The sequence below is a fragment of the Morone saxatilis genome, unplaced genomic scaffold, assembly GCF_004916995.1.
Source record: "Morone saxatilis isolate NCDOM2014 unplaced genomic scaffold, NCSU_SB_2.0 Contig14, whole genome shotgun sequence".
In the NCBI taxonomy this organism is placed as follows: domain Eukaryota; kingdom Metazoa; phylum Chordata; class Actinopteri; family Moronidae; genus Morone; species Morone saxatilis.
Genome location: NW_023339696.1, coordinates 21,488,799 through 21,502,443, shown reverse-complemented (window position 1 = coordinate 21,502,443; position 13,645 = coordinate 21,488,799). Strand labels below are relative to the sequence as shown.

At 39.4% G+C, this 13,645-nt stretch overlaps 1 protein-coding gene across 1 annotated transcript in view; it reads left to right on the top strand.

The window, feature by feature from the left end:
- The window catches only part of tmem104 (transmembrane protein 104), a gene marked incomplete at its 5' end in the record, with an annotated part of 48,621 nt that overhangs the window by 6,322 nt on the left and 28,654 nt on the right, over window positions 1-13,645 (top strand).

Sequence of the window (13,645 nt, the reverse complement as noted above, 5' to 3'; positions counted from 1 at the left end):
ACAGAAGGGACAGGCCAGAGAAAACGATAGAAAGTGTCCAAAGTTTTAATTTCAAGCTGAATAAAAACAGAAACACTGCACAGTGTGTGTACCACAGCGTCAATGCTAGCTAGCAAACAGCTACAAGTCATTGTTTTTTTATTTCTGATTTGATTTACTATTGCTCTTAAATAACACAAATGCATTAATGGATTAATTAGGAGAATACTCGATAGCTGCAGCCCTACACCGAACTGTTTTCTACAAAGACATGGTTGAACTCTCAGTGGATTTCTCCTCTTATTCTTGACGTGATGAAGGTTCTTGACAGTTCGTGAAAGTATGCTTTCGGCCCAAAACAGGCTTGTCGGCACACATCCTTTTGTAAACGTTTTTATCTCCTGCGTGAACAAGGTGTAATGTGCCAAGCCGTGGCTGTGTTTCTGTCAGATGTAGCTCTGACAACATTTTCTGTCCTCTGAATCCTTCCCGCACTTTAACATCCTCGGACACCCCACCTCTGCAGCCCGCAGGAAGTGTGCACGCGTGTCCTTGAAGTCTTAAGCGAGCCAAACTCGGTGATTTCCACTCGAGCTTTAACTCTGCACAGCGACAGTGATAGATGTGCTGATCTCCTCCTGTATAATTTCTCAGCCTCCCTCCTCCCTGCTCCCTCTCTGTTTCCTACCCTCGCTTATATTTTAATAGAATGAGCAGACCCCAAATAATTTGCCAATAAATGAGCTTTTTCCTCTTTATCTCCTCCGGGATAAGCCTCTTAGTGTATGTAAGCAAACTCAAATAATGCTGATTTGTAATCTGTAGTCAATTTGTTTACACTTGCAGTTTTGCAGACTCATTTCCGAGTTTCATCATGACCGCTCAGGGAAATAAATATGTTAACAACAAGAATGTTTTTACCAGTGAGAACTGACAATTAGGAATGCACTGGTCTGACCTTTTTATCCAACTATGCTGCTACTCTGGGGAATCTGGCCATACAGGTTTTTAACTGCGGACACGAACATCCCTCTTAGACCTGTGCAAGTTGTATTTGCATTGTTTCGAAGGTTTATAATCGGTTTCCCCCACTTCAAATCTCCTCTAACCTGCCTCTGGCTGTTTGACTTCTGGTCTGGTGCCACACTGTTGATGTAGCATGAAATTCGATCCGGAATCTACTCGCCGTGTTTATCGCAGTTATTTCTGGGACAATATAATGTCCAGAAAAAGTAGTTATTTTGACAGGCCTATGTCATTACATTAGCTTGTCTAATACATGTACTTAAGGATCCGATCACATTGTTTAACTGATCAGTATTTGCTTTATTGGGCTATACTGAGCCTTATTGACCAGATCCAATCTTTTGTTTTATGTCAGCTGTCACATGGCTGTTATTACTCACAAAGCTTTCATGCAGAAAGATTTAACGTCAGTCAAAAAAGGACTGGAGCGGCCTTTAATTGTGCAAACACACTAATCCTTCAACACTGCTGTGTCTCCATGAGAGTCAATATGCAATGTAATGAAAGCGATTTCATACATAAATTGTAATAAGTGCAGAAACTGCATTAATCTACTTTTAGAAAAACTCTTTGTTAATGTTAGCAAATCAAAAATGTCCTGGTCACAGTGAAGCCTTACCACCTTCACACTGAAATGCGTTTATTGTAAAGTGTCAGCAGAAGCAAATGAATGGAGCTGAACAGAAAACCATTTAACGTGGATCACTCACTTCTGGCTGATCTCCAATCAGCCTAATAAGGTCAGTATCGATGGATCGGATCTAATGCATCCCCACAGATAAGCTTTTAATGTCACAGTAATATTTTCTACAGAAATGATAACTCCTTATTATGACATCTCATTATTTTAATTAACCAGTAACCAGTCTTTGTCTCAGCAAATCAGAAGCTAGTAAAGCCAACAAGTTACCTTGTTTAGGTTTAACTTGTTTTCTAATTAGTAAATCTTAATCTGAGCTCCTTCTGTACGTGTATGTTAGATTGTTGTTTAGTTTAAAAATGTCCTTGTGTTTGTCCATTTTTGCATTGCAGTAGTGTCTGTTTATATCCAGTATTTTACAGTGATGATGTAGCAGTTAAACAAAGAAGCTGTAGTTATAAGTCATAAACATTATGTAAACTGCATGGTGGTTTAAATTCTGAGCTGCAGCAGAGGAATACCTTTAATCCTTGGATGATTTGGTTTAGTCGTCAGCCTAAAGATTCATCTGCTCATAGACGTTATGAGTTTTCTGGCATATTTTCATCCTGAAAAACGTCTTTCTTTCTTTTTCCTGGTCGACCTTTCCTTAAATAAATTAAAAATCATTGAGCTGTGATGAAACATTCAGCAGCCCCTGTTAGGATACCGGACAGCGGGTGGACTGTCTCTCAACTCTGTGTCTGTGCTTTCGCCGGGTCAGAGGCTCTGGCCTGAAGACACTGCACACACTCTGAATGATGAGTCTAAATAATTGACTATTTCTCATCAGCTGGGCTCTACCCTGTGGAAAGAGCTATCAGAACCTGGCTCACCCTGGGCCCACCTGGGCTCCTTTTGTATGCTCAGTGTTACATTGTGAGCTGAGCTGGAAGGACAAAGTGCCCTTCTTCCACAGTGCTGAACTGTTTTTGTAATGGACCATTTTCACTCAGGTCTTCCACGCCTACAAAGTTTGAGAGGGGTCAATCAGTGAAGCCATGCTCAAAATTGCTTGCAGAAAGATAGACATAAAGGAACAGGACTCCCACTGGGGGTCGCCAAAGCTTTGTGGGGGTTGCAAGGCCTTCTTGATTGTAAGGGGTGTAAGAAAAGACAGAAAAATAAAACACAGCATTTTGTTTATTATTCAAAAGAAAAATTAAATTGTAATTTTCAAAGTTTCAATTATTATTTGAGGTATAAAGTCAAAGGTCAAATTTATATCATATCCACTGTTATTGTAACTTCCTGCAGTTATTGAGTTCATTATTTGGGTTCATTGTCATGATTAGTCAGGAGTACTCGATGATGGAAATGGGGTCCCTTAAGGAAAAAGGTTGGGAACCACTGGAATAGACCATAAGTTCAAAGCAGGGTATCACACCAAACCATCCCTGATTCAATAAAGAACAAATAAATGTGCATAACGCATGAATATATATTTGGCGAGGTGATATATGACAGCAATCAGCGTGTTACACAATGATGAGAAACCCGACATAAAGGTTAAAAACTAAGAAACAAGCCAACAAACAACAGCTGTGGCTTAGAGGTAATCAGAAGATGGACTGTTTGCATGTTTAAGTGTCCTTGGGCAAGACACTGAACCCCAAATTGCTCCCGTTGCTGTGCCATCAGTGTGTGAGCGTGTGAATGGGATTAGTTAATTTCTGATGAGCAGTTGGCACCTTGCATGGCAGCCTCTGCCATCAGTGTGTGAGTGGGTGAATGTGACATGTTGTGTAAAACGCTTTGAGGGGGTGCTATACAAGTGCAGTCCATTTACCATTTATATTTTTCCAGAATCTCCATTTTTCAGTACAAAATAGCAGATAGTAGGGCTGTGTATTGGCAAAAATATGCCAGTACAATACATATCACGTTACAGGGGTTACTATTCAATATATTGCAATACAATGCAATAATGTATTGTATTGTATGTATATTGTGATTTTTAAAAACATCTAGTTTTAGGAAAACTGTTATAGTATATGTAAGAACACACCACTAAAAAGCTGTTTATTTTAAAATTACGATTGATATGTTTTTAATTAAGTTTGAACAAAAGAAAAAGTCAAGTACCCCCTGCAGTACTCCAGAGTACCCCTAGGGGTACTAGTACCCCCATTAAACACACTGCTTTAAAGGGGAACAACAAAGTTTTTATACTGTGTGCTGCTACTGGAGAAGTTTCTTTTTTTACACCACGTAGTCATTTTTATGTTCTGTTGATAGTTTTGTTTGTTGTATTCGTTTTTGTTTTTCCTTCATATTCTTTTCCACATAACTATACTTGATATTTTGTATTATATATGATGTAAATGTTTATCTTGTACAGAATATATACAGTGAGAGCTGAACAGGTTATTATAAGACTTTGTTTTTCGCAATTCATCCCTGTGAAAAATAATTCACAGGCACTGAGTCTGAATTTTAAAATCCTTTATTCAACTCCTGTTTTTTTCATTTGTACTGTAGTTACAGGGTTGTATATTTAGAGTGGATTATTGGACCAGCGGTGGATTTCAGCAGTGTTGTCTTTTTTTTTTTTTTAGAGTCTGATAAAGGAGCTGTTTGGTTGTGTCCAGGGGAATCATCGCGGGCGATGCTACAGACTTTACTATAACCTAATGCCATAACATTTTTAGAGTTTAGAAAATGACGGGAGATTAAAGAGCAGCCTGATTATGGTGTTTCTCTAAAGAGCTTTAATCCCTGTGTGGGTGATTGGTGCAGAGAGAGACAGTAAGGGACGTTGATGTCAGACGGGATTTGGACAGAACGAGTTGTTGTATTGATGAACGGAGTCCTGCAGGATCAATTGTTGTCCACACGAGTTGAGAAGCTTTCACTGACTCCTGACAACCTGTGGATGTTTTTAGGTATCAGTCGGTCTGCCTCATCAGCCAAACAAAATCCCAGTGGTCACATCCCAGGCTTCAACTGCAGATTATTTCACAGTTATCAGTTAATGTGTTGATTATTTTTCTAAATAAGTGATAAGTCGTTTTGTCTAGAAAACAAAAAAAGAGAAACAGAAAGCAGCATATATGTCTGTTAATAAGATAATTGCAGCACTAAAGGTAGCTAAAATAGCTTCTTGTCATTGACCTTATTCGTTGCCGTCCCTTCTGTCTGCAGTTGAGGTTCTTAGATTTTACGAGTGAATATATTCAACAGTTTTGGCAGGTTTCCCCCAGATGACCGCTCTGCAGCGATTGGGGTGCTTTGTTCGCAGTGGACAACAGATTGTGGGTTATTTTTAGGTTTGAGAACAGCTGTCCCCGTACAGATGACTAGACCTTTACCAACAGCACTCCTGATAGATAGATAATAAGGAAATGAGGAGGGATGAAACCTGGTTTGGTTCCTTTTTTTCAGTGCAGACACTATTTGTAATCCTCTGTTCAACAGGCCAGTGTTTTTATTCAACCTGTTGCTGGAAGTTTTTTGAACTGTGTGTTGTTTTCTACAGATTGCCTGACTCGTGTTTCTCACTTTAACACTTGGAGGGCATGTTTGAATTTGGTGTGTTTCCAGGCATCGCATTTTCTTTTTAGCTCCACACCTCCGGCCCCTTCCTTCATCATGTGTCAGTCACATCAACTGAGTGTCAGTCTTGGCACTGACACTCAGCCTATAGGGAAACTGAGGGTATATGTGGGGTTTCCACAGAGTTAAATTAGCTGAATTCTACATGAACCGTGCAGTATTATTACATCTGTTTTACTCTAAAGATTTTATTGATACTAATACTATTATCACATCTGATTATCAGTTGTATTCTTCACCAATTCCTCTATTAGATTATTATCCCCAATAGATTCCTGATTGATTTCTTGTGTGGAAGAACAGTAGGACTACACAGGGTTTCAGCTGTGAGCTGTGCTGCTGTTGGGAAGCAGCACATAGAATTTAAAATACATGGCATTCTTGGAATTTGAGCCCATGTTGCGTAGAAAGACGTTTCAGCATACTGCTGGTGTTATCACTATTAGTTGCAAGTTTCCAGCAGCGTAGACGCATGAGTTTGATGTTGTTTTGCAATGTGCAACTGTCAGACAAACATGCCGGCATTGATAAAAGGAATGGATAATCTGTGAGGCATATGGTTCTCAGCTGGAACCAGTTTTTCCATTCCCATTCCTAGCCACAAGCCACCACAGAAAGGTATCATTGGCTGCGGTCAGTTTTGACTTGCCCATAGGAGGAAACAATGGTGGCTTGCCTGGTCACACATAATCTCACATTACAGATAAACAGTACACTAAAATATGTTTCTGAAAAGATTTTAGGCGAGAAGTTGGCATTGAGTGTTCAGCAGACAGACTTACTGAGAATAACTTGTCAGTCACAAGGTAGCCTCGCCCTATAGCATACCCTGCTTTATGGTCTGCTTTTACTCTAAATGGCGACCATCGTTACTAAATGAAATCACGGCTGTTAATGGAAGAAGACTGAAACTAGGAGACTGGAGACCAGAAACTTCATCAGGAAACTGTATTACTTGAGCTCAGAATTCAACTGAGAAGTCGACTCATTTTCTCTATCGGGCTTTTTGCAGTCCATAGAGCTGCCCCCTGCTGGCCATTAGAAGAAATGCAGTTTTAAGACACTTTGGTGTTAACGTCACGGACCCGGAAGCTCTGTCCACTCATAATATACTGTCAGTGGTTGTAATGCACATCAAACTCTCATTATAAAGACCTCAGTGAGTTCACAAAGAGATAGACTAATTACTCTACAATACTAAGCCCTGAAGCAGCCCGGCTGATATTTCATCAGGTCACATCTTTGACTTAATCAGTATTGACTTCACACATGAGCACTATCAGCTGTGGACATGTCACAACAGCCATCGTAGCTTCAGAAAGCTCTTAAGAAGATCAATTGACTGTGATTTGCTCTGCTGCTGATTGATTCTTGTTTGTTGCCCGAGTGGACGACTGAGGCCTTTTCTTCCCATATCTACAATATTTGTTTGCTTTGGGGGTGTGAAAGGGAGATGATGGTTGCCATTGCATAACGGAGCACTCAGTGTTGATCCTGGGCCTCTACGCAGCTTTGATTGAAAAGATTAAGCGGCCATGCAACAGTGGGGTCTTACTGGGGTTTTGTTCAGCTCCAGCAGAGATTCCTGAGACCTCAATTAAACTTCTCTGTCCTTGATTGTCCCCCGCTAAGTTTTCTTTTTGAATTGCACTGTAGGGGCTTTGTCACAGTGGCTAGCCAAGCAGTGGTTGGTGTACTCCACCCTGCTGGACAGCCAGTACAATTTAAATGGCTGATTTATTGTTCTCCCACTATGTAGGAAGTGATGGAAAATCAATGCAGTATATAAGCTCAAAGACAGTTTATGCTTACGCTGCATTGTTCAGTCCTTATCTTCATGCAGATGTTTCAATTATACTGTGTTTCTATTAAGTCATACACTGTCTCATGTATTGAAATAAAGTTAATTTGAAGTGCAGGCAAAGTTGTTGCCCGTCCCCTAAGAGTTCAGAAATGACCCACCCTGCCATTTTCCTCAATACAGAGCTGATTGATTAATTAACTGACTAATAAAGATTTATTCCAAGAGGAATTATAGTGACCTTGATGCTCGTCCCCTCTGGAGGCCGCTTGCTATCTTTTAACTGCAGTTTTTTAGCCTGTTGATAGCACACACATGCCTAGTTTCAATTTTTTAGCTAAGGAAGGAAAACCACAAGTCAAACAATAGAGAGAAAGGCTGGTATAAACTCAGCTTTAATGCATTAAAGGGCTACGCCGGCTTTATGGGAGTTTGTAACATTGGTTGGTTATATCTTATCTGTTCTTTCATCCTTTGTGATGGAAGAATCAAAAGCATTGTCTGACTTTAGTATATAGTGTATTAAAGTAAGTTAATGAAAACTAGTAACCGGTAGGGTGAGTAATTTGACACACCGTTACATACAAGGCTTGTTTTGGGTTAATAATAACACACACATAACTCAACAAACTTTCATTTATAGAAGATCTCTCTTCACTTCAAGTGTAGTTTCCTCGATTTAACACAGGACAAGAGCAAATCATTTTAGGAAACTATATTCTATTATACTTTTTGTAAAAAGTTTGTCGTCATACATGAATAAGCCTAATTATATATTGTAAGCTCTATAAAAAGTCTTAAAATTAGTAAAGTGCACTGCTTTATGTTAGTGACATGCACCATTTCTTACAGTTTTCTGGGGCAACTCTGGAGGTATCAGTGTAAAAGAGCTAATTAATGCCAGCGAACTTGTATGAGTAAAAGGTTTGTCGTCATCCTTAAATAATTCTCCTACATGATTACATATTGTAAGCTCTATAAAAAGTGTTACAATGAGTAAATTGCACCGCTTTATATTAGTGACATGGACCATTTTTGCCAATTTACTTGTCAGACATTGAATAAAGTCACCAATGGGAGCTACTGGAGAGGTAGCATTGTAGTTTTTATATATAGTTAGTTAACATAAGACCTGGGCAGCAAAGCAAAACCAGAATTGAATATAATATCTAAGTGTTAAATTAATTGCAGAGATCTGGGTACATGGCGAAATGGCTGACCGGGTAAGAAAGACGATTTGCCAGTCAGTCAGTCAGTCAGTCAGTCAGTCAGTCAGTCAGTCAGACAGTCAGTTGTAAACAGGCGGAAAATGTATCCAGATTATTTAACCCACTTGTAGTTTTATACCTAATCTGCTACTGGTTGTTTATTAGGCTAATTGTTTAAAACTTGTACTCGGGGAAAAATGATGTTCAGTCTTTACCAATACATTTGCAAAATAGGACGTACATTTTCTTACATGTATTCTCCGGAGTGCGTTTTCAATGAGTTTTAACACAAGAATAATAAAATATATGATACAGCCACATAATCCGAGCACAGTTAAAAACAGTTTGCTCCCTTTTCCGAATCAGCAACACCTGTAACATGAATGCCAGCCTCATCTTTAACAATACAATACACCCCCAGAACATTACATAAATCCAATACATGGCTCTACATGACCACTTTATTTGTAATAATGAACCTGAAATGGTTGCAATAATCCCTCATTTCACAGAAGAACTGAGAACAACTACAGTAAGTACGGTAAATTCTGTACAACGAAGAGTTTGGGTAATAATTTTACCTTTTGGCTTTCTATTTCTCTTCTAATAAGTTAAAAACCTGTCTGATTTTTTTGACTCTGTCAGTTCTATTTTTTGTGATTTTGATTACGTTTTCAGAACACTGTACTTACCTTGCTGAAAACAGTATTATTATTATTATTATTATTATTATTATTATTATTACTGATAAGAATGATGCAAGATCCAAGTTGACCTTAACAGTACATATGTCAGACGTTATGAACTGGTTTGTGAGGCCACATTTTTCCTCCTGCTGAAGGTATTATATTTTACCGAGCTCAGACCATTTAAGTACCAATATTGGAATAACTTATGTGGTCTGAGCAGAGGTACTTAGGAGCAGACTCAGCCTCAGTTTTCATCCTACTGATCTACACACGGCCGAAGGACTCGTGTTAGATGTGTACAGTAAGGAGGTATATACTGTAGTCGAGTGGCAGCGACTTCCCCCAGTCAGGGCCGGCGCTGTGGGGAGATGACAGTGCAGATGGTTTAATAGAGATTATCGCAGCAGGAAGAAGTGTTTGAGCTGCGATCCACACGGGGGGAGTCCACTCCACACAACAGCAGGAAGCTGCATCAGAGCAGCGGATCAGGACGGGGAGGAGACGCATGATGCTGCTGGCACTGGAATGACTGGTGGGGACTGGTGAGCAGTTGTCAAGGAGACGCTGAGGTCACGTAGCAATAAGTGATGGACCCTGTGGTTTTCCCTTCTTTACATTTAGTTATTCAGCCCATTTTGCCGCAGCCTGATAAACTGAATGATTCATTATATGGGCTTGTTTATACTAGATAACATATGTACCCATGCATCATGCTTTTATTTAACAGTAGTAGCCCTTTTCACACTAAAGTCTTATCTGATACCTCTTTTGCTGCGGCATGTTCAAGGGCATTGTGTGTGTGTGTGTGTGTGTGTGTGGCCCTGATGAGACTGTCCTCCCAAGAAGGAACAGCATCAGTTGTTTCAGCACATGCCCAAAACTGACAAGTGTTTACGCTCAAGTGAAAAACCCCTCCAGAAATAATCTATTAAGCTTAACCATGATTGTTTCCTATCCCTAAAGGCTACATATCTGAAATTCACTGCTGCTAGAACTTCATTCAAAGTGGACAGAAACAAAAGTTTAAAAGAAAGGGGAATTTACCAGGAAAAGTGGGTCTAAAGAAAGAAGCTATGGAGTTCTATTTTGGGAACTGAAGGTTATATGATATTGTATTGAGCCTAAACCATAACCAAACCATAACCATGGCGGTGTTGAATCAGAAAATTATTTTGCTTTTGCAGTGGCAATGTGTAGTTTTGAAAGGCACAGACAAATGATGTTGCCCTGCCAATGGAGACGTCATATTGTTTTGTGTCGTTCTGGAGGGCAGTTAACAAAGGACATATTTTGTCATTTAAATAAAAGGTTCACGATGTTTCAAATCTGTCTGAAAACAATAGTCAGCTGCCCATTTGAACGTTGAAAGAGGTCTGGCTTGCTGTAATCGTTCCTCCTCCTCAGGCTGTTAAGAGATTACTAATGCACTTTCAACATAAGTGATCCACAAATGTATTCAAAAATGTATCTGAGGCTTCTGTGATTATATACAGTATATATCTAATAGTTTATTTGGCTGATTTGGACAGGTGTTTGTTATTTTGTCATCAATGGGAGTAGGTTAAATAATGGAAACGCCTCTCTGTGTGATAATACTTGTGCTTTCTGTTTCCACCGGTTAAATATATATACTTGTTGACTATTTTTTCATGTAACACAGTTGTTTATGAACTCCTCTCCCAAGGCTAAAATTAAGTTAATGTACTTCATTTGTCCCTGTAGTGCTTTAACAAGGTCTTTTCATTGTGGTGTTATTTTTCCTTTTTTTTTTTTTGAATGGGTGAGAGCACAGGGGGGAGACAAATCTACCTGCCGAATGCAAGAAGTGTGATGCTGGTTCTATGGTACAAGGACGTTTCAGAGTGATGTAATTGTCTCACTCGCTGAAAGCAAATGAACATGATTTCCATGAAATGCACAGGAGTTGATGGTCACGTTTAAAATGCAGACAGGTGAACAATAGCGGACCCAGTGTAACCTTTAGCTCGTTAAGTGTCGGACTACATGTTTGTGGATTTCTATGCGGTGGGTTGCAACAGCGGTCCACCTCAAGTGTCTTTCTGAATTGATTGGGTAGTTAGGTCATGGTGCTCGGTAGTCGCTCCTTAGGGAGCAGCTGCTTAAGTGCTGTCCACTGACCCGTTGTGCCCTTCCCTAAAGTGGAAAATAAAATATCCTATCATTGTCTTTTTCAATTACGCCTTGACATACTGTATATTCACAAAACGTCCTCTTTGTTGATTTATTTTTTCAAAGAATCCATCATCAGTTTAATTTGGGAGGAAGGTGTCCTGTACTATAATTCTTCTACCTCCTCTTCCTCCTTCTCTGTCTCCCTTTTACAATACTTGGGATGATGGGCGGAGTGAAATAACCATCGTCCTATTAAACCACAGGCAAATTATCGTTTCTCATTTCCTCCCCAGATATGTCCCAAGCCCGTCATAAATCTTCACCGTGTGCTGTTGCTCGTTATTTTTACCCAGGTAGGTGTGTAATGGTTTCTTCTTTGAGGAGCAGAACTGCGCATTAGGAGCTTTAATTAGGTGAATGTCTTGGAAACAGCAGCTTGTTCAAAGTCATAACGTCTGCAGCAAATGGATGCTCATCAGTGTTTACTTTGACAAGTGACTGTTCTTCCCTTTCAGAAGGAATGAATGCCTTTGAATACAGGTTTTAAATACAGCTGCAACAGGTTTTTGCAGGTCAAATAAGGTAACCCAATGGTGACTGAGCCATTTGTCAATTACCAAGTGCTGTAGTTAAGACTCATCTTTTTCGAGTCTAAGACAAGTTCATGATCAGGACTATTCAAGACCGAGTCTAAAGAGGGTTGTGCCCAGGTCATGACTGAGTCCAAATGAGAAAGACAAGACCGATACAGAAAAAAAACAATGCTTTTGCCATTGTCGATGTGTCCATGTGTTTTGGCGTCCATGTGTTTTGGCAGCCATGCATATGATAGAAAGTTACTTTGGAAAAACGCATATATTGCTTCACTCGGTTGAGACAAGCCTTCTGACATGGTTGGACTACCTTAGAATGAGATGTTTTCTCTACAGAGGGAGCTATGTTGAACCACCATGTTTCCACAGTAGCCTGTAGAGTGAGTTTCACAGCCACCGTAGTTTCTACTACACACTTGGAAGGGGAGGGTAAAGCAAGTTATTTGTAATCTGCAAAATCAACACTAGATGCCACTAAATCCTACATACCGGTCCTTTAAGTACCGTAAAGATGCTCCATGTTAATAGAATGAGTCTTAATGTGTAAACTCCTTTTCTTAGTTTTTCTGTATGATCTTTTCCTAATTTTTGTTGGGTTTGTAAACCAGATCCAAGACTAATGTGTCCTTGTTGCTGAAAGGTGAGAGCACTCTGTTGTTATTAAAGTCATGGAAGTGGAACATCCTAATCGCCTGCTAAATCCCACCAATGACCAATGTGTGATTAACTTTTACACACACTGCCACAAACAGTCCAGTCATTAATTCTGCATATTGCAACAGTCTATGGTTGACAGTGAAGAGATTGGTGGGACGTAGTAACACTGCAGTGAAATAAAGGTGTATGTGCTCTATATTTTCTCCGTCAGTCTGAAGTTGAATGTCATAAAGTTTATTTTAGTCCCTGGTTTGCGTACATTTTTAGAATAGAGGCCCCAGTCAGAATTGAACACCTGGCAGCCTTTGTTTTAGTCTCAACTTTAGTCAGTGATGCATCTTTTTTCACAGTTTAAAATATACTGACCTGGACTTGGTCTCAGGAAACACGATGATACATTCTCCTTGCATCTCCGCCCTCACTTTATCCCTCTTCCACCTCTCCTTTTGTCTGAGTTGTCTTCCTTCCCCTCATTAGAGTCCTATCTTTAATCGTGTGGAGACACGGCGGTCTCCAGGGCCACAAACCTAATTAACAGTATAGACTACTGCGTTGACTGGATGTGTTTCGCTTTCACCAACTGCAAATGAGAGGAAAGGTGCTTTGAGGGTTTGTTTATAGATGTTCTTGTTTGATTTTTCAATTCTGGTCACGTAGATATTAGTATTCCTTGATAAGAGTTTATTCCCATACCGTGTCTACCCTTTCCATTTGCTGTAGTCTGCTTCCATTACTTATTTTTCATCTACACTTTGCACATGGGATGGATCGCGTCTTGGGTTTGTAGACTTGCAGTCAAATGTTTTCATGTGAGCAGCATTTTTGGTGTTAAAACCACATTAATTTATGTCCTGTTGTATAGCTCTGCCTGTTTTGTTGGAAAACAGGAAAAATGGCAATAACAACCAGTATGCACACTGAAAAGTTTGACACAGATCTTGATAATATTTAGAGCCCAACCAATATAAAACTATAATTATAATGCAGACAAAAATGGTTGTGGTATAATACAATGGCAAGCAGCGCAGAGTAAGAGAGAAGCAGCAGCTCTCAGTAATGTCAACCAGAATTTGTTGGTTGACAATGTATATGTTTAAAAAAAGTATGATAAAGAATATTTAACTTAAATATTCATTAATAAAGTCATTTGTTCAAAAGAGCAGCTTTCTGAGTACCTTTGTTCAGTCACATCAGTGCACAATACACATATAAAAGGTCTATTTTCATACCAGCTTAAAAAGTATTGGTAATCGGTGAATTTTCCCTCACTAAAAGCGGTCTCAAAAATCCTATATCAGCCAGACTTTAATAATAATAATAATAAT